Raw genomic sequence first — 26,195 nt, forward strand, 5'->3', positions numbered from 1 at the left:
GGTATATGTACAAGGAAGGACTATAAGTGTGACTAACTATTGAGATCTCAGTGAGACCGTTAATGTTAAAATACGAGATATGAACCCCTAGACCTATTTAAAGAATTACACAAGATTTTACATTTTAATACTTTTATTATAACTAAAAGAAATCCCCATTAACCAAATAGTACTTTATGAGTAGCTGATACCTCAGATTACTAAGAACGGTATTTTCTTTACTTATTAAATTACTTAAAAACCTCACACCACGCTTATACTTTACACAGTCCTCTTTGATGGTAAAATCCTTTGCGGGGTTAAAAGTCCCAAACTCCTCCCAGTAAAAATGAGATGCATCTCCCAAGCCTTTTCAAAAATCAATGTCCTCTTTGCTCACTACTCCGAGCACTTTCGACCTGGCTGTCCATGAATAAGGTGTTTCCTGGTGACTCTGCTGGTCTCCTCCTCCTCTACAAGCTTCAGCTGTCAAAACAGATTCAGGTCTTCGCAGCCATTCGCTGTCTCAGTCTTCCGACAGCAGGTGTTCCCTTTCTCTCTCTCCCTCTTGAGGTCGCAACTGCTGGTTTTTTATCTCTTACAGTCTGTCTGCCATCAGAAAATCTGTTAAATTTTACTGGAACCACATGTCAATAGCTAATTGTCCTGATCCAATATGCAAAGTCCAGAAGTCTGGTTTCACAGAGCCACCTGGCCTTCCATTGCTCTCAGGTGTTAACAGCTGCTTGGTACATTTGCAAATTCAGAATCACTGGCCCCCTTGTTTATGACCCAAAAGTCTTGGAGGGTGAAACCTATTGTTCTTCAGGTGTTACACCTGCAGTCACTGTTTTTTTCAAAATAAAGACTTTGATCTGTGTTGACCTTTAGCAGATTGGATGCGAGATCACCTGATCTTCTGGACTCCATCTTAAACGTATAAACGTCACAATTGTTACAGTGTCCAGAGTTCATGACAATAACTAATTTAGGTTTTAGCTTTTTTAGTGGAATCCTCAACCATAAAAGTAGATGTCATTATTTCTGGTAGTTGAACCAAGAAAATGATTTAGTAATTCATGGGCCAAGTTCTCATTATGTCAAATACATTTTGTTGATACAGCTCATTAAATCTGACAAACGTAAAAATTAGCTGTGCTTCATATATGATTCAAATCACTGCTCTAGTGTAGCAATGCCAAATATTGTTTAGTCCTAGATACAGATAGAACAAATAGCAGCTGCACTATGATTTAGAAACAGCCTCCAGCGATTAGAGTGTCCGTCACTGCTGTAACACCTAGAGCAGGTCCGAGGGAATAGGGGTGTTTGAAAGTTGAGGCCATTGGGTAGGAAAAGTTCTTCCCATGAAGAAGCTGCTTTGAGTTTATCAGAAACCTATATCTCCGTCAATGCCTTCAACTGTTTCAAAACGAGTTACTGAAGTCACTTCTGTCTGAGGCTGTTCCACAGAAATCAGCTTTGTGCTGTCCTTTCTGGCCTGCCCCAAGAGCACAGAAGCCTCAACAGTGCCACTGGGAGCAGTGGCCTCTACTGGGGCTGTATGTGGAGGAAGAGTATGCAGCAATGGACATGCATCCTCACAACCAGGTAAGTGGGGTGTGGAGGCACCAGGGCCAGTCAGGCAGGCCCCGGCGATATGGGTTGGGGGTGGGTTGGTGAGGGCAGGTGGTGCCGTTACTGCGGGAGTGGCCATTGCCACCAGGCAGCCCCTTCATGGGCCAAAGAATGCCCAAAAAGGAGGCCTCCTCATTCCCGCCTTCGGCCCCAGTGACAGGACTGCTGCCAGCTGTGAAAAATTCTAGCCCAGATTTCTACTACCCTTTGTGAAAATGTGCTTCCCGATTTCCTTCCTAAATGGCCTAGCTCTACTTTTATTATTCTGAGGTTACCTATTTTTATTCATTCATGCGATGTGGGTGGTGCTGGCAAGACCAGCATATATTACCCATCTCTAATTGCCCTTGAGCAGGTGGTGGTGAGCTGCCTCCTTGTACAGCTGCAGTCCTTGTGGTGTAGGTACACCCACACTGCTGTTAGGAACAGAGTTCCAGGATTTTGACACAACAATGAAGGAATGATGTATTTCCAAGTCAAGATGGTGTGTGACTTCGAGGGGTACTTGCAGATGGTGGTGTTTCCATGTGCCAGTTGTCCTTGTCCTTCTGGATGTAGAGGTCGCGGATTTGGAAGGTGCTGTCAAAGAAGACTTGGCAAGTTGAAGTGCATCTTGTAGATGGTACACACAGCTACTACAGTATGCCGGTGGTGGAGAATGAATGTTTAAGATGGTGGGTGGGGTGCCGATCAATTGGGCTGCTCTTCCTGGATGGTATCAAGCTACTAATGTGTTGTTGGACTTATCCAGCCAAGTGGAGAGTATTCCATCACACTCCTGACTTGTGTCTTGTAGACGGTGGACAGGCTTTGGGGAGTCAGGTGGTGAATCACTCAGCACAGAATACCCAGCCTCTGATCTGCTCTTGCAGTCACAGTATTTTTTTGTGGCTAATGCAGTTAAGTTTCTGGGTAATGGTGGCTCCCAGAATGTTGATGGTAGGCAAATCGATGATTGTATTGCCATTGAATGTCAAAGGAGTGTTGTTAGACTCTCTCTTGTTGGAGGTGATCATTGCCTGGCCCTTAAGTGGCAAATAAAGTTTGTGCCACACATCAGCCCAAGTTTGAATGCTGTCCATGTGTTGCTGCATGCAGGCAGTTTGCTACATTATCTGATGCATTGTGAATGAAATTGAACACTGTGCAATTATCAGTGAACATACCCATTTCTGATCTTATGTTGGAGGGAGGTCATTGATCAAGTAGCTGAAGATGGTTGGGCCTGAGGAACTCCTGCAGCAATGTCCTGGGATGATTGGCCTCCAACAGCCACAGTCATCTCCCTTTGTGCTCAGTGTGACTCCAGCCAGTGGAAAGTTTCCCCCCACCATCCCCGATTCCCATTGACTTCAGTTTTGCTAGTGCTCCTTGATGCCACACTCGGTGAAATGCTGCCTTGATGGCAAGAGCAGTCACTCTCACCTCACCTCTGGAATTCAGCTCTTATGTCCATGCTTGGACCAGGGCTTAATGAGGTTCTGGAGCCGAGCAGTCCTAGTGGAACCCAAAGTGAGTAGGTTATTAGTGAGCAAATATTGCTTGATTGCACTGTCTGTGACACCTTCCACCACTTTGCTGATGATTGTAAGTAGACTGATTGGGCCGTAATTGGCTGGATTGGATTTGTCTTGCTTTTGTGGATAGGGCATACCTGGCAATCTTCCACTTTGTCGGGTAGATGCCAGTGTTGTAGCTCTGCTGGAACAGCTTGGCTAGAGGCTCAGCTGGGGCACAAGTCCTCACCACTACAGCTGAGATGTTTGTCAGGGCCCATAGCTTTTGCTGTACCCAGTGCACTCAGCTGCTTCTTAATATCACATGGAGTGAATCAAATTGGATGAAGACTGGCTTCTGTGACTTCCTTCTGCCAAAGTTATAATGGTTTGGCTGAACTTAGCTCAAGGTCTTGATGTCCTGTACATAAACAAACAACAACATGAACGAAAACCTTTCTAGAAACTATAGAGTCAAAATAAAATTAAACTCCCTTAGATCAAATTCGATTGACATGCCATTCCTATTCAATGGCATTCCACATGAAATAAACATACAAGAACAAATCACATTTTAAACTATTATTCTTGTCCGGTGTCATTTAAGATTATTCATCTCGTAATCCCATTCCACAATGGTTTAAACACAATGACTAACATTTTATCTTTGCAATATACACTGGATTTCATGCAGATGCTGGGCTTAATTTAATGAGCCCATTGCTGGAAATAGGCACCATTCCGGTCTGTCAGGTAAGTGCACGGCCCACTGCGATCACGCGGCAGGTGGCCATTTGCATAGTGGAGACATGGCCCCCCACCCATCACGTGGCAGGGCGGGATGCGAGTTGCCAATTATGGCGTTAGATGACTCCAGTGCAGGTGCTGGCACCATATTTAGAGTCATTGTCAGCTTTGTGCAGCTGAAAACGTTGCTGGACTAGTTCCTGGACCGCCCTCCCAACCTCCTGAGGGGAAGAGCACAGGATGGCCGAGGCAAGACACAGGTTCAGTGATGCCTCCCTGCATATTCTCCTCCAGGCTGCAAGGGAAAGGAGGGAAGTTCTCTTCCCCAGCGATGGCAAGAAGAGGTCCACCTACCTGACCAAGCAAGCCTGGGTGGAGATCGCAGAGGAGGCCAGCCGTGGGGTCGTCCTGCGTTCGGCCAAGGTAAGTGCTCCATATCACTCTCCTTTTTGGGGATTGCATGTGACCATGTGGGAGAGAGCACAGCACTACCACGATGATGCCTGAGGGGCTAGGATCTTACCTTATCCTGGCAGATGCATGGTGGCATCTTGTCGACAGGCCATCTTCCTTCATAGCTCAGCCCCATTATCCCCTGACAGCCTGTGTTAGCATGAAGTATATCAGATTCCCCCAGTAGGGGACGAGGGGCTGACAGTAGCAGAAATATCATGTTGGTCTCTCTGCCAATTTATTGTATCTCCATCCTTCCTCTTGCAGGACAAGAGGGCCCACAACAGGAGGGAGACAGCACAGAATGGTGGAGGTGTTCCAGATCTGTGTCCTCTCACCCCAGACGAGTAAGAGTACTCAAAACTGGCGGCGACCCAGGGCGGCCATGCAATCTCGGACAGAGAGACTTGCGTCTCTGCACAAGAGTGAGGATTGGTTTCAGTTGACATATTGACATCCAGTGGAAAAGCCCCTGGAAAGGATGGCATTACCCCTGAAATAATCAAGAGTGCCAAGCCTGCTATACTCAGCACTCTATGAACTGCTTTGCCTGTGCTGGGATGAGGGTGCAGTACCACAGGACATGCACGATGCCAATATCATCACCCTCTATAAGAACAAGGGTGACCACGGTGACTGCAACAACTACCGTGGAATCTCCCTGATCAGCATAGTGGGGAAAGTCTTCGCTCGAGTCGTTTTAAACAGACTCCAGAAGCTGGCTGAGCAGGGCTACCCTGAGACACAGTGCAGCTTTCGAGCAGAGAGATCCACCATTGATATGCTGCTCTCCCTTCGCCAGCTACAGGAGAAATGCCTCGAACAGCAGATGCCCCTCTGCATTGCTTTCATAGATCTCACCAAAGCCTTTGCAGATGTGGTCTCTTCAGCCTACTAGCAAAGATCGGATGTCCACCAAAGCTACTAAGCATCATCAACTCATTCCATGACAATATGAAAGACACAATTCAGCATAGCGGTGCCTCATCAGACCCCTTTCTTATCCTGAGTGGTGTGAAACAGGGCTGTGATCTCGCACCTACACTGTTTGGGATCTTCTTCTCACTGTTGCTCTCACATGCGTTCAAGTCTTAAAAAGGAATTTTCCTCCACACAAGATCAGACGGCAGGTTGTTCAACCTTTCCCGTCTCAGAGCGAAGACCAAAGTACGGAAAGTCCTCATCAGGGAGCTCCTCTTTGCTGACGATGCTGCATTAACATCCCACACAGATGAGAGTGTCTGCAGAGACAAATGTATTCAGAAGCCACCTGGCCACACATGGGCCTCACAGTTGTAGGAAATATGTAAGGTATTGATTAATTTAAGGGTATTTTGTGCAAATCATTAGCGATCATTGTCTGAAAGCCATTTTCCATCATGCCTTAATCGTGAGCTGCTGACGTCCCTCTTAGTGCAATGCCAATGTGACCACAGCCCTCATTAACATATGTTCTCCCATGGACATTAGCACACATTGCAGCTGGTCACAAGTCAGGGAACACAAATGGAAAGGAGGCGACAGACTACATGCATTGAGGTGAGTCTTTATAGGATACTCTATGAGTAGACATCAGGGTGGCTGGAAGCAGGTGATTAATGAGGTTGTCTCTTGCCTGCTTGGCATGTCACTCAATCTGCCTGGCCTCTGGCACAAGGTCTTCACCATCCAGTGCTGCTTGCTCCTCTTTCTCCTCTGCATCCTCCTCGGTGGACGAGTGTCACTCAGGCACTCACATCATCATGTAAGGCTTCCCCCCGCTGCAGTGCTAGATTGTGCAGAGCACAGCAGACCACCATGATACACAAGACCCTCACCAGGGCATACTGCAGGACTCCACCAGATCGATCGAGGCAGTGGAATCTTATCTTCAGCAGCCCAGGAGTTATGGCAATGGTTGTAACTCTCCTCCACAGCATTGCGAGGGTTCCTCACAGTTGGAAGAAGCTAAGTCTTCAATGGGTAACTGTTACGACTAAGGAGGAAGCAATGCACTGTCTATTCAGTCCACAACTCCACAGGTCATAACATATTAAAGTTTTCGCACCTACCAGAAATTAGCCAAATTATACACTTTATTAACCCCCAGAATAAAATACACGAAGCCAGGTATCTTTAAACAACAAATTAACTATTTATTAATAAACTAAATCTTAAACACTATTGAGATAAATTGATGTCTAAAGACCATATAACTTCTTATTTATCATAACCTTCATGCATGCACACACGCATACAAAAACTAACCATTAACTGGTTTAAAAAAAGGTTTCTTAGGAATAAATAGGTAGCTGGGTTGCAAGTCCTGGTGATTTACGTTCCTGGTTGATGAGGTGTCCCAGAGTAGAATAATCAGATGCCACTCAAAGTCTCCAGGCGAATTCGATCAACAGACTTTAAGGGATAGGCGTTCAAAGCACTTCAGTTGCGGCAGGCGTCACACAGTTCTTTTAACAAGGAGTATAGCAACAGGTCTATTTGGATTCTAAAATTGGTAGTCTCAGTAGAAACTTTACTGAGAATTACAGAAAACACAAAAAGACGACAGAGAGTCACTCCTGACAGAGAATTCTTAGAGTTTGGAAGTAAAAAGGAAATTACTACTTCCAACACTGCAGATGTTCTTTTACAGGGTTTTTCTCCCCATAGGCAATAAACAGCCTGAAGATAAATGTAGATTTTTCTGCTAAGAGAGAGGGATCCTTCCTTTCAGTAAGCACGCTTCGTTGATATCCAGGTCAGCTGGTTTTAGCCAGTCTTTACACAGTTAAATTGGTACAATACAGCACGTCTCTCCTGCTGTTGCCTAGGAAACAGGCTTGCTGCTGGCACACTGTTCTCAAAGAATCTAGAAGTTCCTCTCTCTGCCTTAAAGGTACACGGTCCCCCTTAGTTTTTAAACAGTCTTAAAGGCACACTGTTTTAAACAGAGGAGAAAAAAACAGTTCCATGACAGTAACCCTTGTGTCCAAAAATCCATCCCTGAAGGTGAGTGGGGGACTTGAAAAGATGGGTCTTTTGAAGTATGTGGGTGTCGTGGCTGTTTCCTAGGAAGCGGGCACACACCTGCAGGAAATGCTTTTGGTTGTCACAGACCATCATTCCTGCCTTAAACAGCTGCATTAAATTCTGCCTGCTGGGCCAGTGAGTGCTAAAAAGTCTTTTTTTGTGGGTACCAGTACTGCCAAATAAGCTTTGTAATGCACATTTGAATAGACTTTCAATTCACTTTTGCATCACTGATTTCTTGCTGGCTTGCCAGTAAGCAATGACTACTGATGATCCTCGATGTTATGATGACTATTCTTTCAATTGCCCTGAGCAATCAGCTCCCAGAATAGATTTCTTTATAACATTGAAAACAGCGCAAAATCTTTCCACATTTCCAGCTGTGACAGGATAAAGAAAGATTTTGCATTTAGCTTTTAACCTCAAAGTATGGAAGCCCATAGAGCTCAACCATTGCCATTTCAATTCTAAAATGGAATTATTGGCAGTATCGGGCTCCCCCTGCAAAACAGCAAATGTTAGCTCTGTTAGTATACCGCAGCTATCAGGAATGGCAAATCAGTGTGGTGCAGAAATTCTCCATTATTATCAATGGGCAGTTAAAGGGGATTAAACTAGTGAAAGTAGGATAAAATGTCATCTGTTTGCATTTTCTCTTTATATACTACCAATGTTTCAGAAATTGCTTGTACTTGGATCAATTGCTATGCATTCATTTAAAAAGACATTCATCAGATTGCTTTTTATGCAAATTTTATTTTACTAATTCTAATTTTGTCCGACATAATAACAGTGATTACACTTGGTTAATAACTTAGTTCTGAAGTGCTTCGGGATGTGAAAGGTGCTATATAAATATGAGTTCTATCAATGAATTGTACCTCTAGTAAATTCTCATATGTAATATACATGCTTTAGCTAGAAATTCAGATTGTTTCCATTGATCTTGCTTGCCATGAATCCAGGCTCAGTATGCAAACTCCTGCTGGTGGATTGAATTGAATTGCTCCCAGCTAAAGTGGGACAGCTCCACTTCTTTTTTTGAATATATGTCAGACAAGGCATGCACTGACAATCATACAGAAATGTTGCACAGGTAAAGACCAGTTGGCCTGCCTTGCCTGTTCCAGTCAGCGATGCCTTGTGCCTCACAATAAAAACATTCCCTATGCACCTGGAGTTAGCTAATGATTGCTGACAAAATCATATATTTTCAGGTTTATTAAATATTGTTGGCTGAACTGTCAAAGCAAATAGGATGGATGCAGCCATTGGAATGGAGTGCCACAATCAACAGTTCAAACATTTTATTTAAATAGTGCATTTCTGCATTGACAAAGTGAACAACCTCAGGATCAAGTCAGCAACATTGTGGACTCAGCTGTTATTAAGTACGAAAGATAGACCAATTTGATTTACATGAACCAGATATTGCCACATCAAAAGGTCAACTATATTTGTAGTCCTCTGATCCATGATTTTACATTTAACATTGTGGAAACAAAAGTGTGGCTTGTATGGATATTAGCATTCTTTCAAACAGTAGCTCTTATGATTTCTGCTGTTGCAGTTCTGTAGCAGTAATGTCCATATATTAATACAAATGTGCATCACATCTTATGCAGGTCTCTACTATTAACAAGCCTATCTTTGATAATGAATGAAGTAAAATTTCCCTTTGATCACTTCCGATGTTTTAAAGTGTGGGTTTGCAAAACATCTGAAGCTAATTTTGTGAATTGCTCGGACCTAATCTCAAGGTATTACGATGGCAGACATTTTTATCCCAACGATCATAGGCACCGCTGTGGCAGGTCTTGAATGTAAGAATCTAAAAGAATCATGTTTAAGTCACTTAAGCCCAGCTAATGTGTGAACCTTATGGAGAATATTCGTGACAAGCACTTCACTTATTTTTTGAAAATGAAATGCAAGTCTGGCATAGTTAGTGGCAATGTTATTTTGCAGATCAGAAATATCAAATATTACCTCTGCTCCTAACGTCTGTAAATTCACTATTCTATACATCTGACCTTTTTTATTCAAGTTGCACCCATCTAAAATCATTGACCTTGATAAAGAACATTCTTCCAATGCTCCATCGTGTTGTAAAATTATGTCCAACATACCCAACGACTAGTACAAACTAGATCTGTCCATACACTAGATTCCAAAAAGGCCTTTGGTTCTTTTTTTTCCTACCACCAATCTCAAAATGTATAGTTGGTATTTTTACTTGCCAACGAACTCAGAGTGGGGAGGAGTCTGGTAGCACGCATGTGGGTTTCCCCACATGTGGAGTTTTAACTCGAATGTGGGATCTTTGACCCTGACAGGTTCCCCACCCAGCTTAAATTCCAGTCGGGCAGGAAGCACTCCAGAGGAGGGCATAGGACCTGGTAGCTCCCATCCCTAACCCTGGGTGTCTGATCCCCAACCCCAAGGTGGGTGTCTAATCCCAGACCCTGGGAAGGGTCCAATCCTGGGGTTTTTTGTATGGGGCAGTCTGATGGTGGGGGAGCTTGGGGTCCAGGAGGAAGCAGTCCAGCTCTTCCTGGACCACAAGTAGTGCTGTGAAAGCACTTTCCTTTTCCCCACCGGTGTCCTCACATCACTGCACTCTTATATGTTTGGGTTCTGTATGCTGCCATCATATAGAGTCTAGCCAGAGAGATTCGTAGACTGTAGTGTTTAAACATTAAACTTCATTGCTTAGTAACTATATATACGCCACTCTAGCCTGTGTGTCTCCTTCAAAAGCCACACTATAACCATTCTCGAGTCTCTCACATGATCTCTTACCTCATCATGGTGGACAGTATTCTTTACATTCTCTCAAGATTAATCCTTTAATACCCTTATACTACATGCAGCTGTCAGATTTCCTGAGGCTCAAGAAACTTGCAAAGCAGGCTAAATCTGATGCTTCCAGCCTTACTAACACATATAAAATGCCAACCCGCCTCCTGGGAGCAAGTTGGCCGTCTATCCTTTGTCCTGCCTCAGTAAAACCTGGAAGTCGTGAGGTTGGAGCTGGCTTCCTGACACTCTGGAAATTTTTACCCGTTTAACCCCCTCCTCACCTGAATCCAATCCCACCTGTTCACCTATGTTGAAGTTCCCTCCTGTGCTCCCAAGCCTACGGTGTCATTTCTTTGAAGGCTCTCAATCCCTTTCCACTTTCCGTACCTTAGAAGCCTGCACTGCTCATATTTCTAAGAAAGGTGACCCCTGTTACCCATCTAACTCCTGCACTATTGCTTTTATATCAACACTTTTCAAAGTTATGATCATTCCTAATCCTTGATCTTCTCCGTGCCCTTTATAAACAATGAAAGTTTTGTTTGTTTGTTTGAATTCCTCAGACATGTAGAGGATGATTTATTTTTCCAATGAACCTTGGGGAATGTTCAATTTGATCAGAACTTCTTGCATACAGGAAGAATTTCTGTATTATATACATTTTAATATGGTTCCAGATAAAGTATTATAAATTAAAAATTGGATTTGGTTAACTGAGTCTTTAAGAAAGTTTGTTTAGTTCCATGGCCCAGAGGGGGCCAATGCAGAAAATCCTTTGGTTACACCCACATTATAATGAAATCAGATTCATGTCTAAATTCTGATGTTCAGGATATCCAAAGATTACTTGGTGTTTTTGCCAGACTCTATGGCGACGTTAATGTTTGCAAGTCTGCAGACTGAGGATGCAAATGAAATTAAGATGTGATTTTGATTTCCTTACAGCTTCTTTTGCACTTAATACCATAAAATAAAAAGGGGATTATGGCAGTTGTAGGGGGCGGGGATCAATTTTTTGCCTGGACCCATTGAAGTCCAGGCCTCACTTACATCCTGCTGGCTAGCTGCTTACTTTAAATGGGCAGAAAGCAGCAGCTGGCTGGTTATAATGGCATGACTTGGAGGCCACCCACTGGCTGGAAGTTTAAGTGATGGGGAAAGAGGGTTCAGCACAGTTTTCTGCGGGGGGAGGTGATGGCAGTGGATGGAAAGGTGGGGGGAGCCCAGAGCAAAAAGAGGCAGAAATGCTTCCACTGACCCAACAGAGGAGCTTTCATTAAGGTGGGAAGACGTGCGCATCTAACAGGCTATCAGAATCCTATTACCGCAACAGGACCACTATTTGTGTACATTTATGAGTCTCCTACCCGATTTAGACATTCTAATCTCTGCTGTGTGGGAATGGAATGAGTAATTGGCCCTGTTCCACTGTGTAATTAGTGTGTGATGACCAGTGGTGCAGGTCAGAATCTGTTTTTGTGTTAGCTGCCATGATGCTTTTATATTGCGTTAGAGGAAGATACAGGTTTATGCTAAAAGGCGGCGGCATTGGGATTAGCTGCCTCTGCACAGCAAGGTAATGACTGGCTGATTGGAGACAAGGGCTGTTCCCTGCAAACTTGGCATGATGACTGGAAAAAAAACAGGAAGCGTGGCCAAGAGGAGAAGTAGTTGTGAGGGGCACAGCAGCTTTTGAGGGCGGAGTATGAGCAGAAAGAGGTATAGTGAAGTCTTCCATGCTTATGTATAAACTGCCATGGCAAGAGGGGAAGTGAAGGGCCGATAGCACTGAGGTGATGGTAGGATCCTGCAGCGTTGTGTAGTAAGTGTGAAAGATGTGAAGGGAGACTTAGCATGCCAGTGCATTGCAACCAGGTTCTGGAGATACTACATTGTGCATACATATACCTGACACACACATTGACAAATTTGCCTTGACACCCACTAACCATCCAAGAGGAAGGTGATCCTCTTTCTATTCTGATCTTGCTCCACCAATAGCTCTGTTGTTTCAGAAACCCTTAGCATCCTACTGGAATTTTTCTTTAGCTCGTCAGTTAGTTACTTCCCTGCTTGGGCCATAAAAATGTACCTCCCTTGTATGCTGCAGTTGTCTCTGAAGAACCTGCAGCAATGCTTGATTTCCCATTTTCTCACAGGTAGCTCACTAATTAAGAGCACATTTCATAAAGTCATAGCTATACAGCACAGAAACAGGCCCTTCGGCCCAACGCATCTGTGCCAACCAACAAGCACTCATCCAATCTAATCCCATTTTCCCGCACTTGGCCCGTAGCCTTGTATGTTATGCCAGCAGTTCACCATAACCATGTAAACTAGGAGTTGTGGAATTGCGACATATCTCCCACTGACTTTTGTGGATGGTTATTGCTCTTGCCCCACCAGTTCCTCGCTTATAGAGCAATCCAAAGCTAATCCCACTGCCTTGTTCTCTCTTCATAACCCTGCAAGCTCCTCTGCTTCAAATGTTTATCTATTCTATTGTTAAATGATGCAATGGTCTCTGCCTCAACTACTTCATGGCAAGGCATTCCATACTGTAACAACTCAGTGTAAAGAAATTTCTCAATGTCCTGGTCACTTTCTTAGTGACAATCTTAAATTGATGACCCCCTCATCACTGACTTCACAACCAAAATAAATAGTTTTTGCACAAACAAAAGCCTTCACAATCTTAAAAAACCTTTTAAGCCTTCTCAATGGAAGTAGTAACAGTATCTTGAACGTATAAGAGCAACGATTCACTAGGATAAGGAAGTTTAAGATAGTGGGTTGATAGGACAAACTAAAAATGTAAGTTCTCCGGTGGATGGGCCCATTAACGTTTATCACATATTCAGAGGGAAGGTTTGTTATTCTGATTAATAATTGGGAATTGATATGAAGTGAATGGGGTTCAATTTGTGAACACATTCTCAAGGTAGCTGACACTATAAATATATGACATGGAATCAGTAAAATCCTTAATTTGCCCTTTTTCTCCTCCTCTTACAAAATAAAGATAGTATATCATCTGGGCATATGGTAATTATTACATGAAATTACCTGGACCTAACTGATACCTGCCAGAAATAATTCAAATTAGTATAATTATGAAAAACTTGTATTATTAAAGTGCTAAAACTATTTATTATATTGTCTATTCATAAATGAGTTGGTAAGTAGCCCACTTAGTTCTTTAATTTGAAAAATATACTGCTCATTTATACTTGATCAGTTTCACTTTCCTTAGGTTACTTGGCAGTTGTTGACTAGGTAAAGGATTTATTCTGGGGGGTAGAGGAAATAACAGGGGATTTCAGCGTGGAGTTGCTATGGACCAGTTGTGACAATGGCTGAAGAGAAACCAATATCTAAAAAGTACCTGCCTCTCAAATGAAAGTGATGGTAGGGACAGTAATTGAGACTATTAAGCATTTATTTTTCTTCATGGTGTCAACCATGACAATAAAAGTGGTGTACAATTGGTGAGATTGCGTTTTGAAAATTCTCTTCAAACTGCATTGTAAGTGATTTCTTCAATTTGTAACATGCTAATGTGTAAAATTGTAAGCGTGCAGAGAAAGTAAAATCTTGTTAAGGGTGTGATGATCATTTGTTTACCATCTGGCATGTACTTGTTGATCGTTTTTGCATAGAAACAGTTGGTGCTTTACTCAACATGAAAGCAATTCAAAGCTGACTATATTCTCATCTAGCCAGACTTGAAGTTAATTCCTATGCTGAGGTAAAACGTTACAGCTCCATGTTATGTTGGTCTTCTGCAACTGGTTCCTATTGAGCTGGATACATACAGCCGGTGATTCCATCAAATAGTATCTACTGGATTTATTTTAAAACCAGTGAGTAGGAATATTTCTTTTTTTAAAAACTGCCTTTCTGTCCATAGTTGGTATTCCAGGCCAGTCCTGTTCTGTTGGTAGCAGTGTGCCGAGTTGATGATGTCACCCTATAGTATTGTGGCATCATAATGTATGATGTCACAGTGTAACATGATGTCATTGCATTTGATGTCACAATACAATGTCATAGCGTCATTATGTGTGCAGGTCACTATTGTCTCTGAGGTGGTGTGTTGCATACTGGTCAAGTTAGCAGCACCCCTCCCCCCAGTATGCAGCTAACTTACAGGAAGATAGTAATGGTAAAAGGGAGTCTAACAGTTAGGTCATTCTCACTAGTCCTGACCAAGAATGTAAAAGCAGCTTAGGTGTAAATGGACCTAATATGTAAAACATAGTGGCTACATTTGAACGGTTATGGGTGATCCGCTTGCTATAATTTCCAACCCAACCCCGGCTCTTACACAAAGCCCTGGCCTTTGCGCTCAAACTCCATCTGGCTTGTCGGAGTTGGAGCTTGAGTGAAGTTTGAGATGCTAGTGTATTCTCTTTGTAGGATAAACCGATGTTCTCAACATAGTAAAGCATATATGTGACAAACTTCTGCCGAGACTGCAGACACTCTACATCAACCTGTCAGATAACTGAACCATCGTTGCTTTCTACAATATATTGTACAAAAGCACTGGCTCATGAAACATGCACTTTAACAAGTAATGTCATGAACATAACTGCTTATCAAATCTCAGCTGTGCACTTGCCCTATAATCATGCATTTCTGCTGATAAATATGGTTTTGAAGTCCGAATGAAGAGAGGGGATTTGTGAGCCACCCCCGACTCTAAGAAAATCATTCTGATTCCCATTTATCCCATCACGAAAGATAATGAAATCAAAATTTAAAAAGGGGGTTTGCAAATGATTTATGAGTTAATTGCTGTGCATTCCGAGTTCCTAGTTTCCCAGCTATTGTTATAGCTTGTTCAGAAGGACAATGGTTAAGCAACCTTTAAACCTGTGGGGGAATGCATCAGAGTATTACATGCATTGCATTAGGTACCAGTCTGACAAGCGGAAATCCAGTTACATGTTTGATTAACGTGATGTTTATTAATAGAAACATTAATGATTACTTCTAAAAGGAGGAAAGCCAGCAAGGTGAAAAGTACTAGGCTGGATTTTACCAAGCCCTCGACATTGGGCTCCGTGGAAATGGGGGTGGGGGGAGGAGGAGAAGATGTGGGGGGTGGGGCCGAAAGATACGGCCAGCAGCGGATCATCAGAGGCCGATGCTGGGAGGGCCCGGCCTGATCCTCCTGGCGGCGGCAAAGCTCCGTGGTGGCCTCCCTGCCACTGGGCACCAGGACCTGGATTTCAATATTTAACTTAATGACGTGTATAAATTTAAATGAACCTGCCTTCAACCGTCGGGGCCCACCGTGATCTTTGGCACAGCGATTGGCACTCAGGCGCCATCAATTTCCCGTCCAGGGAAAGCTGACGTAACACTGGTGGGGAGGGGGAAGGAGTTAATATTTTCAGTGTTGGGGTGGGTGCGGAGGAGAGGTGAAAGGGGTGAAATGAACGTAATGAATGTATGGGTTTAGGGGATGGTGGGAAGGGGTGAACTTTAAATTTTGTGCAGTCTAGTGGCAGGGACAGGGGAAAGGTCAGATTTAAAAGGTAAGTGTTTTGGGGGGTGAGGGGGGTGGAAGGGCAAATAGTAATGTAATTGTTATTGGGGATGGGAAATGAGCATTAGAAATGTATTTAATAAATTTTGGGAGGTGTATCTTTAAAAATTCAAATTGACCTTCAGGGTTGGCTGCCCTTTAAATTGACACCAGCGTCTGCGCACAGGCAGCTGATGCCATTGCTGGGGATGGACAGCCCGTCCCCATAAGATTTGGGAGGGGGGCTAGCCGCCCCGGCTATTTAAATGAGCCGCCACATGAGAGATCGTGGTGGCTCTTTGGCGTGCGGCCATTTTCTGAGCTCACCGCTGAGATCGGCAGTGGGTTCTTAAAATCCAGCCCATTGATTTTGAGAGTTAATTATTTACTGTTGATTAAAAAGTACTGGTAATGAGTACAACCAATTCACATTAATTTATTTAATTTTAAAACACATTTTGTTCTGAGCATTTGTTTCACCTCACAAATGTTGAGCTTAATTTTTCTCAGGCTAATATTTTTGAATGTTTTAACAAGTAAATGAATAAATGAACTCCCCCTTAGTTAATGTCAAGTGAGGTTAAGACATAAAAGTTGTTTGGGGGGCAGGGTGTGAATGCAAATGATGCTGACACTCAGTTCTTGGAAACTGGACAGATGTAGGTCATAGCTATTAACACTCCTGATCAAAGCCTTGTTGATTAGGAAGGAGACATATGGCAACTGGAGCCTCTTGTCAGAACAGGAGGGAAAATCAGAGAGAGAGAGAGAGAATCATATTTGGACTGTCTATGGTGGCTCCTGACATATCTAGAGGGGAAATGGAAGTGGATTAGGAGCCTCCTTCTCATCTAGAGGCATAAGACCAGACATGAATATTAACAGGGGAGGGGTATGTAGGTTGGGACGGTGTAGGGGGAATGGAGTTTTGGATAGGAAATCCAGAAGTCAGAGTTTACCTGCATGCTTTAACTCCACAGTGTGTGCCTTTTATCCTTCACAGGTTGTCTGCCTGGAAGTCAGCGTGATTGACAAGCTAAGGTTCCAGTCAGGGCTAAAGCAGGCCTCAGCATCTGGTAGAGATTGGCTGTCCACCACTTTTACTGCCTCCTTAAAACCTGGAAGTGGGTTTGTTGGAGGCGGGTTCGGATCAGGTTCCAGATTTTAAAAATGTTAATATCTGACCTGAGCCCAAACCACCTCTTTTTAAGTGTTAAAATTTGCCCCAAAAGAAGAAAATTACAAAATTAAAAAAGAAGTAAATCATGCTGAAGTAAACCAATAAAATAATGTGAAAAGTAAACTTTGAATACCACATTCTTAGTCAGAAGTACACATATAAAAAGAGTTCAGCATGGAATTTTGAGAATCTTGAACACCATTCTTAAGGTTATCTTAAGCCATATATAGTTCAGAACAAGAAACACAAGTATACAATAAATATTGAAGGCATTAGAAAATCAAATGCTATATGATTCAATATACTAACACTGAGGGACAAAGTCTGATTTTTATTGGTAATGAAGCAATTTCTCAGGAACAGTTTGTGCAGTTTTCATAACACAAATCACTTTAACATTCTGTTTCTCCACAAAAAAACTTCAAAATTTTATTATTGATTTCATCTGAACAGGCTGCACTCTGTCAATGTACCCTCGATTTCTCAGGTGGCTAGGTGAAATCTAACAATGAATCTTAAGACATCCATGCTATCTTTGATCGTGGATTCTTTCAGAAATCAATTTGATAGTTTGGAGCAGAGCAAGAATATTTTAAAATTGTACAAAAAAATATGGATGGCTGCTGATTTTTATTCACCTACAAGGAATCCAGGCTGCTATATGACAATTCCAACTTCTGCTTGAGACACCCAAAATAACTATTTGTAGCCGGCCAAATAATTCATTGCCATTTATTTGATCTAAAGGTGATGACAGAGATAGGACCTAAACACACTAAAGTAGCAATTGGTAAATGAAGATACAAAGCATAAAGTTATCCATAAATTAATTACAACCAATAATTGTACTACAAATTTCTGCACTGCACAATGAAACACCTATCAGTTTGCACTCCCCATATGATCACTTTTTAATCCAATCCTCGAGTCATCAATGCAGGCCATTAAAATTTGTAACATAATTGAGAATAATGAAAATTAATGCCATGTCCTCTCTCATTCTTCTCTTTTTCATCGTTTTCCTTTTAATTTTGCTTCCAGCCTCCTTCTGGTCTTCCAGCTGGTGAAGACTTCAGAAACAGAGCATCGCCTCAGCCAATTTTCTGTCACCATACCAGCAAGGTGGCTTTAAAAACATTAGGTGCAAAAGATTTATCAAAATTTTGAGTTCCACAAACTAAGGCCAAGGGCTACTGTCCCATTAAACAACATGCCATAAATTAAATTAACTGGAGAGTACTAGGTTGCACTGCTTCTGTACCTTTAATCATTTATAATTTGAGAACTTATATTTAATCTGCTTCATTTTTGCTTCAAGTATTCAAAGTGAACACAGCAACTTCCCAAATCAGCACTTATATTAACAAGCAGTTAATCTGTTACTGATTAAGCTTGAAGAAGAAATTTTAGCCTCTACAAATCGTGCCACTGGACCTTTAACACCCACCTGAACCACTGCTACAGGTAAACAGGACCTCCTTGCTTAACCCCATCTGAAGAATGGCACAACTGACAATGCAGTACTGGACTATAGTATCAACCTAGATGATATGCTCAAATCCTGCACTAAGAATTGAATTCAAAACCTCATTTAGAAGTGAAGTGCGACCAACCAAGCCGATACCTGCAAGAAATAAGAGCACTGATGTTATTTTGTTTGAAATTTATAGGCGCTCTGTTCTGTGGCTTCAGGTTGGGATCCAACAGAATTCATGAATGTTTTACAACTCACATTTCTACATCTCTAGTACATCATAGAAGAAATGGTAATACATATTTATAAATAGCTAATAAATTGTCCATGGTGCTGTCCACAGTTAGTTGATGAATACGAGCTTCTTTGTACATAGTTGGGAGAGAGATTTCAGAAGCTTGCTCCACTGAGCTACCCAGTGGCAGATAGGATTGCACTTAATGCTCAGTGATGAGAAGGCTGCCGCACCTGTCCCTCTGCTGCAAGGTACCATTAGTGCACAATTATTGCCTGCATTCCATATGCTTATACATGCTCCCTTTCTCTTTGGATAAGGGTCACCCAGGATCAGGAAGCTGTCACCTAAAACAGAGAGCAAGCAGCAGCTCATCACATCAGCACCCATCAAGCACTCTAGAGTCCAGAAGCACCAGCTCAGATATCTCGACTTCAGGGGAAATAGATATAGGAATTGAGGGGGAAATACCAGGTGAAGCACCAGTCAGCAGTGAGGAAAATGACAATGACAGCAGATGAACAGTTATAGAAGGAAGACAGGATTATAGCTATAGTGGAAAATCCACAAATTTCTACTTTACAGGGGCTGCATCATTTGTACTCATTAAGATGCTGTTGAGGTAGTTGTTTGCATGGAATGTCAGAAAAGTACAATTATGGTGCTTAAGTATCTATGTCGACATGCAAGAGGGTTTCATGCACCTGCTAAACACTAAGAAGCAATGATAACTCCAAGCCACCTGCAGAGAAGTCCCCACAGAACAACAGAATGCAAATAATCTTTGAGACTTTTTCAGGACCAGATCTATGTGAGAGTTCACAATTGCTGGCAATAGCTGGGGCAATAAAGGTATCTCTGGTCCCTCCTTCATCTATCCTAACTGCTACTTCAAAGAATTGTGCCAAAATTGACTTTCAAGAAACAAGAAACATAACTGCTGCTGAAGTATCTTGCAGTCAACTTTATTATTCATTTGTGGTAGTCTGAATCCACAGCATGTCACTCAAATGACCATGGGGTTATTGTTTGATGCCCTAATAGTTTGGTGCTGTCAATGACATCCTGAATTTATGGGAACTCAGCCACCTGGTAAAAGTGCTAGGCCCTCTCCAGTTGTTCCTTCCAATCAAACGAGAAAGTGACAAATGTGCTGCCCCAGGCAACAAAGCACCGGTGACCTGTTTGATGCACTGGTGTACAGGCAACATGACTAACTTGGCAAATGACTCCAGTGGTGGCTTGAAAGGAGCTGGAAACACAAGAATTCAATGCAGCGGTGATTTAACCACAAGATGCAGGGCTGTCCCTATGCCAGATGTTGCCTGAAGGTCCAGCCCCAGTAGTTGGGACAACTTGATGACTGCCTACTGAATTGTAGACAATGAAAGCAGTTTTCTTATGATGTGCCAAGTCGTTATGATTGGGTACAATGTGATTCCTGGGCTAGCTGCAGATGGGTGCCAGGCATTTGCCATGCCAACACACCTTTTTCTCTCCCCCGCCCACAAGAATTCCTTTTCCTCCTTGAAATTGAGGACAGCGTTTGGCAGGCTCAGTGGAACCCCCATGGTCCCCCAATGCTTGCAGTCATAGGGGTGAACTGGAATGTTGTAGTGAAAGGTGTGCAACAAAGGAGTGCTGAATTCAAGGAGAACAACAATAAACAGCAGACAAAAACACAGCACCTAATATTTTGCCAAGTCAAAAAAAGTCAGACGGAATTTAAGTTTCATTAGTAATAGTAGCACAGCTTTAAGCAGCGGAGTCCACTGATAGACAGCTTGTTTTATGCAGATTCTCGGCAAATAGAGAGCCTTCCTACAAATTGCATGGGGAATGTGGAGTGGCAGCAGTTTACACTCATTTACATAAATTTGCAGTTCATATTGAGGCCAGTGCATGCACATAGAGTGCCCTCAAACTTTTTTAAATTCAGGAGTTCAGCCCCAAGTGCCCTGAGGCCTAGCTTCTCAATTCTGTGGGCCACACAAGCTGACAGCAAGTGGCCGCTCCCCAGCTCACCACTGAAAAACTGGCCCTTTACAATCATTCATCCAGCAACTAAGCAAAATGCAATTAGGCATACCCATGGTTATTTGAGCGACATGCTGCGGATTCAGACTACCACCAGCAGCAAGGAATTAGTGAAGTTCTTTGGGTTATTTCATGTTGTTTGGTTGGAATGGCTTTTTAAATTATTTATGTTTACTGAAAGCAGGAATCCAGTGATTTACCTCTGAGGTCAGTTTGCCTGACAACATTATGGTGACTGTAGGCTCTAAGAAAAGCATATGCCATCTAAGAAAACTATATGGGGGGGTGGAGGGGGTGAGGGGAGAAGGGGCAGGAAGGAAAGGTAAAGCAGCTAATTGTTGTCTCAGAACAGCTCAAGAATTAAGTGCAGGACCTAAGAAGCAACTGGAAATTATGATACATCAGTTTGAGAAAGCATATTTGACATGTCCACCGAAACAGTAGGTGTTCTATCAATGTTGCAATTAGACAACCATTTAGATCCAGAATGTGGTCAGTCTGTAATATGATGTTTATAAGCTGCCAGTCAGTTGCTGAGCATAAAAGGGTTTAAAATCATGGTGTAGTTAGTATTATCTTTTATCATTTGATGCTGGATTATTCAGAACTCTGATGACAATTGTCAAAAAAGGCAATCTGCCAAATAAGGAATTTTTAATTAATCGGTAGAAAACTTACACTGGACTTTTAATGGGAAAACCCCTGCAGTTAACTTTTTTAAAAACTGGCAGCCAAGATGGCCACTGCAATTTGCATCTCAAACACCTATTCATATTCAAAAGACCCACCTGGAGCCAGAGGTTTGAGCAGCATGGATCCAGGACAATGGCTTGCTCTAAGTGATTGAATTACCGAAAATTGCTTCATTAGCCAAGCAGTCAATGCAATCCTAACACCTTGACTTTGAAAGAGCAAACCCCCTCCAAGTGTAAATTGTCATCCTGCAGCCTGTGGAGCCAATTGCTGACCTTGGATTTCATTAGAAGGTTCCAGAAAACCTGAAGCAACCATGTGACTGTCTGTCCATCTCAGGGGAAACTGTTTTTTTTTTGCCTTGGACAAAGAGACAAGCAGTAACTGAGTATGCAACAGCAGAAAAGGCTGTGTGCCTCCCTTTCTTTGTCCCTCTGTCTCTCTCCAGAAAACATCAAGTTTGAAAACCATATGCGACTGTGGACCTTCCAAGCCTACAGACGTCTACAGCCACAGACCAGAAGAAGAGAGCCACTTCAAGTTTGCCTTCACAAAAATCCTGAGCAAAGCGGGCCAGCTACAAAGTGTACTTTGACCAGCCAGGGATTTCAAGAATACAACTTCAGCCGGAAGGCCACCATATCATCCAGCCCCGACGGTGTATTTAACTTTTATTTATTCTGGACATTAATCCAACCAAAAAACCTACTTTCTGATTTGTAATCTATTTGAGTGTTTGTCATGCTAGGCCCCCACCTGCCAAGAATGAGGCACATTCATTTTTTCATGAACATTGATTTTAAACAGTTACTGGAGTGAAGAAAGGACTTGTTAAATAGATCAGCCAGAAAACAGAAAAGACATTTGCATATTAACAAACAGTGACTGGAAGGACAAAGGACCATTCCCTGACACATTCAACCCACAATGGACCTTGAGCACCAGGTATTGTGTGTAAGAGGAGCATTCCAGAGACTGCTAAGGTGATATAATCCAAGGTGTGGTCAGACCAGATAGTCACATGACTAACCTGCTTGGAAACCTGCTTTTTTTTTAATTGTACAAACAGTTTGAACTCAGTGTCTGTGTGCTCCTGGACTGAGATGATCTCTCCTGTCTGCTCCCATCTCTTTCTCACAAGCCTCTGAATCCACCGAAGACACAAGAGACCCAAGAGAGAAAAGTCTCCTACAGCAAACAAGGTTTAAGAATAATACTGGGCCCCAACAAAAAGCAAAATCTACCTACAATCAAGGACTCCACAGTGAGCTCAAACGAACCATAACAAAAACTTCAGAGATTGCCTCAAATTTTTCCACTTTATTTTTCTTCTGCTCTTTTCTGTCTCTATTTGCATGTGTGTATCGCGTATGCATGCTAGTGTGGCCGCTTCATGTATCCGTAGGTGTCAACTGAATTAGAGTTTAAGTTCAAGTTTAATAGATTTAAAGAAGAAAAGTTGAAATTTAAGAAAACCTGTTTGTGCTGGTTTCTTTGCCTTATAATTGGAAAGAGGTGAACAAGGATTCACCAAGGGGGAGCTAAAAACACAGTGTTTAAAATTAAACCCTGTTACGGTATGACCAGGTGAAGGCTGAGAGGGCCCCCTAGACACCTTTCTCATCTGGTCGTAACAGTGTGTGTGAGATTCTTGTGTGAATGTGTGCGTGAATGTGTAGCGTATTTGTTTATTATTTTTAAAATCGGGTTTAGATTACGTATAATAAACTTACATCTTGTTTAAACTCAAGAAAACCTGTTTAATTGGTTCTTTCACGATCACAGTAAAGGTAAAAAGTAAAACACTCACTGAGGTAGTAAGCGCAACCATTTTTATTTTAAAAAAGGAATAAACCCTGTTGCTGTCAAATAAGACGAAGGGCAAGAGGGGCAACTCTGACCCTCTCCTCACCTGGCCGTAACACAATGGTATTTTTTTTTAAAATCAATAACTAAAATTCATCCAAACTACATCAAATGATGACTGTCGAACCTGAGGTTACTTCTGAGTTACTTGAGACAGTATAGCGTTATTGAACTGCTAATTTTAGAAAGTCAGTGCATGAGGGCTAAACGAACATCAATATTGAAGCACTGGCTGATGCTTAATAAAGTAATAGTTAAGTATTTTCTCAATCACTGAATACTTTTTAAAATATATATATCAAATATATTTCTTTTCTTCCAGCCACTCTGCTACTGGGTTAGGCTTCAGAATCAAACAATCAATAAAAAAATAGCCTTTGAAATGCAATGCTAATGAATAATAATTAGTTTATGGGATACTAATTTCTGAAAAGCCATGTTAAACTTAGTTAAGAAATTCAGGTCACTGAGTAAAGTCATTAACTTATCACTGATGTTACTGAAACAAAATAACACTAAAGAACACCAAGACGCAGTCACTTTCAATAACAATCATTAGGTGCCCTAAAGCTCTTATTTCACTTAGGTTGCAAAAAACAGAGATGCAAGGGTCACATTGTTCTTTATTTGCAACCCCAAGGCAACCAAATATATTGGTGCAATTTTTCTCAACCGCTTACATGCAAGGTCCTTATACTTCTGTGACCTTCCAATGTAGAGTTAGCCTAAGGCAAAACAATTCAGTCAATCATTTATTGAAAATAAAAACATACAAAAGAAGAACTCTGATTGCTTTGTGTAATATGAAGCTGTGCACAAATTGCCTGGCATGTTGCCTACATTGCAACAGTGACTACACTTCATTGGCTGTAATGGGCTTTGGGACCTCCCGAGGTCGTGACAGGTGCTATGAAAATGTAAGTCTGTCTTTTTCATTTATGCTGTCCATTAGAGAGAATGGAGTTATTACGGTGCTTTCATTAATATCAGATTGAATCAAGCTCAAAATGATGTACTCTGCATAATTTTACTCTGCAATAGTAACAACATATGGAGCCACCATTAGATGAGGACCTTCATCCAGATGACATTGAGGATGATAAAGAAGCAGGAGGGCACCAACACCAGCTTGCAGCAAGAGCATCAGGAACAATCACAGCTAATAAGAAGTTAAAGATTGCATTGGATCAAAGGAAGTGGCTTATAAAGTTGCCAGAAAAAGTGGTAAGCCCTAGGATTGGGAGCAATTTAGAATCCAGCAAATGATGACCAAAAATCTAATAAAGAAAGTGAAACGAGAATATGAATGCAAGCGAACAAGAAACGGTGGCACAGTGGTTAGCATCACAGCTCCAAAGACCCAGGTTCAGTTCTGGGTACTGCCTGTGTGGAGTTTGCAAGTTCTCCCTATGACCATGTGGGTTTCTGCTGGGTGCTCTGGTTTCCTCCCACAGCCAAAGACTTGCAGGTTGATAGGTAAATTTGCCATTGTAAATTGTCCCTAGTGTAGGTAGGTGGTAGGAGAATGGTGGGGATGTGGTAGGGAATATGGGATTAATGTAGGATTAATATAAATGGGTGGTTGTTGGTTGGCACAGACTCAGTGGGCCGAAGGGCCTGTTTCAGTGCTGTATCTTTCTATGGCTCTATAAAGGCGGACTGTAAAAGTTTCTTTAGGTATGTGAAAAGGAAAAGAATAGGAAGGACAAATGTAGGTCCATTACAGGTAGAGACAGAGGAATCTATAATGGAGAATAGGGAAATGGCGGAGAAACTAAACAATTACTTTGTGTCTGTCTTCACGGAGGAAGATACAGAAAATCTCCCAGAAATATTAGGGAACCAAGGGACTTGTGAAAATGAGGAACTGAAAGAAATTAGTATTAATAAAGAGGTAGTACTCAACAAATTAACTGGATTGAAGATTGATAAATCCTCTGGGCCAGATGAGCTACATCCCAGAGTGTTGAAGGTCATGGCTATAGAGATAGTAGATGCATTGGTGGTTATCTTTCAAAATTCTGTAGATTCTAGAAAGGTTCCTGCAGACTGGAAAGTAAAACATGTAACCCCATTATTTAAGAAAGGAGGGAAAGAGAAAACAGGGAACTATAGACCTATCAGTTTGACATCAGTAAAAGGGTAAATGTCAGAATCTGTTATAAAGGATATGATAACTAGGCACTCAGAAATAATGATATTATTGGGCAGAGTCAACATGGATTTATGAGAGGGAAATCATGTTTGACAAACCTGTAGAAGTTTTTTGAGAATGTTATTTGTAGCAGAGGTAAAGGAGAACTAGTGGATGTGGTGTATTTGGATTTTCAGAAGGCTTTTGATAAGGTGCCACCCAGGAGGTTAGTAACCAAAATTACAGCTCATGGGATTGGGAGTAATATACTGCTATTGATCGAGAATTGGTTAACAGACAGAAAAGTGCCCTGGCAAAACTGGAGTCAATGGGAATCAGGGGGAAAACTCTCTGCTGGTTGGAGTCATACCTTGCATAAAGAAAGGTGGTTGTGGTTGTTGGAGGTCAATCATCTCAGCTCCAGGACATCACCGCAGGAGTTCAAGGTAGTGTCCTAAGCCCAACCATCTTCAGCTGCTTCATCAATAACCTTCCTTCAATCATAAGGTCAGAAGTGGGGATGTTAGCTGATGATTGCACAATGTTCAGCACCATTCACGACTCCTCAGACACTGAAGCAGTCTGTGTAGAAATGCAGCAAGACTTGGACAATATCCAGGCTTGGGCTGATAAGTGGCAAGTAACATTCGCGCCATACCAGTGCCAGGCAATGACCATCTCCAACAAGAGAATCTAACCATCTCCCCTTGACATTCAACGGCATTACCATCGCTGAATCCCCCACTATCAACATCCTGGGGAGTTACCATTGACCAGAAACTGAACTGGAGTAGCCATATAAATACTGTGGCTACACAAGCAGGTCAGAGGCTAGGGATACTGTGGCGAGAAACTCACCTGACTCCCCAAAGCCTGTCCACCATCTACAAGGCACAAGTCAGGAGTGTGATGGAAC

The 26,195-nt window shown here is 42.2% G+C and overlaps 1 long non-coding RNA gene across 1 annotated transcript in view; it reads right to left on the reverse strand.

The window, feature by feature from the left end:
* Positions 1-17,735: 17,735 nt before the first annotated feature.
* Positions 17,736-26,195, reverse strand: part of LOC137346508 (uncharacterized) — a 39,801-nt gene continuing 31,341 nt past the window's right edge. The window contains exons 2-3 of the long non-coding RNA XR_010968722.1: positions 18,288-18,464; positions 17,736-17,966 (exon numbers count right to left, since the gene is read on the reverse strand). This is a non-coding gene — a long non-coding RNA (uncharacterized lncRNA). The remainder of the gene's footprint in view (positions 17,967-18,287; positions 18,465-26,195) is intronic.

The sequence above is a fragment of the Heterodontus francisci genome, chromosome 30 (assembly GCF_036365525.1).
Source record: "Heterodontus francisci isolate sHetFra1 chromosome 30, sHetFra1.hap1, whole genome shotgun sequence".
NCBI lineage: Eukaryota > Metazoa > Chordata > Chondrichthyes > Heterodontiformes > Heterodontidae > Heterodontus > Heterodontus francisci.